Raw genomic sequence first — 865 nt, 5'->3', positions numbered from 1 at the left:
AAGTGCCCTGGGAGGACTCTTCCCCGGACGTTAGTGACTCTCTGAAAAGGAAGGTTCTTGACACCGGAGACGGTTAGGGCGGCCCGGCCGACGGGGTCGGTCGTTCCGCTGGTTGTAATTCGGGTCATCCTGTGTGGGACAGAAGGATATCATGGTCTCAAAACTCACACATACTAGCCAATTTTGGAAAGGTAGCAAAGTTGTCGTGAGTTGGGTCATACGGAACAATTTTGTCGGTCATGGTTAGAAAAAAGTGCCAAAATAGAAATGGGAGACCCACTTTGCCAAATAGGGTAGCACTTTTCTGTGGACTTTGGGAGGAAAACAACAGAAAAATTCAGATGTGCCTAAACCAACAGATTTTGGAGAGGAACAATAGGATCAGACCTGACAAATTTGGATGCAAATTAGGGACCACTGCAAAAAACAACAGTTGGCAAATCTTTCAAAATTCTCACCAAATAGACAAAAGCAGCTATTTCACAGGTTGGGCAATTGTCACCTGGCCAGGGCAGAATCACAAAAGATAGGGCATTTCACAGCAGATGAGAACAAAAGACAGGAATAAGAACAAAAGACATGGCATGGCAGTGCGCGCTGGGGTGATAACAATATGCGTGAATGACAATGGCGTCTATGCAAATTTAGTGTAGACGGTGCCAAATGGTCACTATGAGCAATTAATTAGCAGAGTTTGTCCGGCCAAGCCAAAAATTTCAAAACCAAATGTACACAAAGCAAAGGTTTTGCACACTAAGCCTACGCTAAGATTTGAATATGCCGGGAAAGAACTACGCACGACTAAAGCCAAGCAGTCCGTGGGAATCAAGAACAAAATTTTGGACCCAATTGGCAATCCACGCTA

Source organism: Branchiostoma floridae, chromosome 10 (genome assembly GCF_000003815.2).
Source record: "Branchiostoma floridae strain S238N-H82 chromosome 10, Bfl_VNyyK, whole genome shotgun sequence".
Classification (NCBI taxonomy): Eukaryota; Metazoa; Chordata; class Leptocardii; order Amphioxiformes; family Branchiostomatidae; genus Branchiostoma; species Branchiostoma floridae.
The sequence above is the reverse complement of the archived record's forward strand: the minus strand, read 5'-3'. Positions refer to the sequence as shown.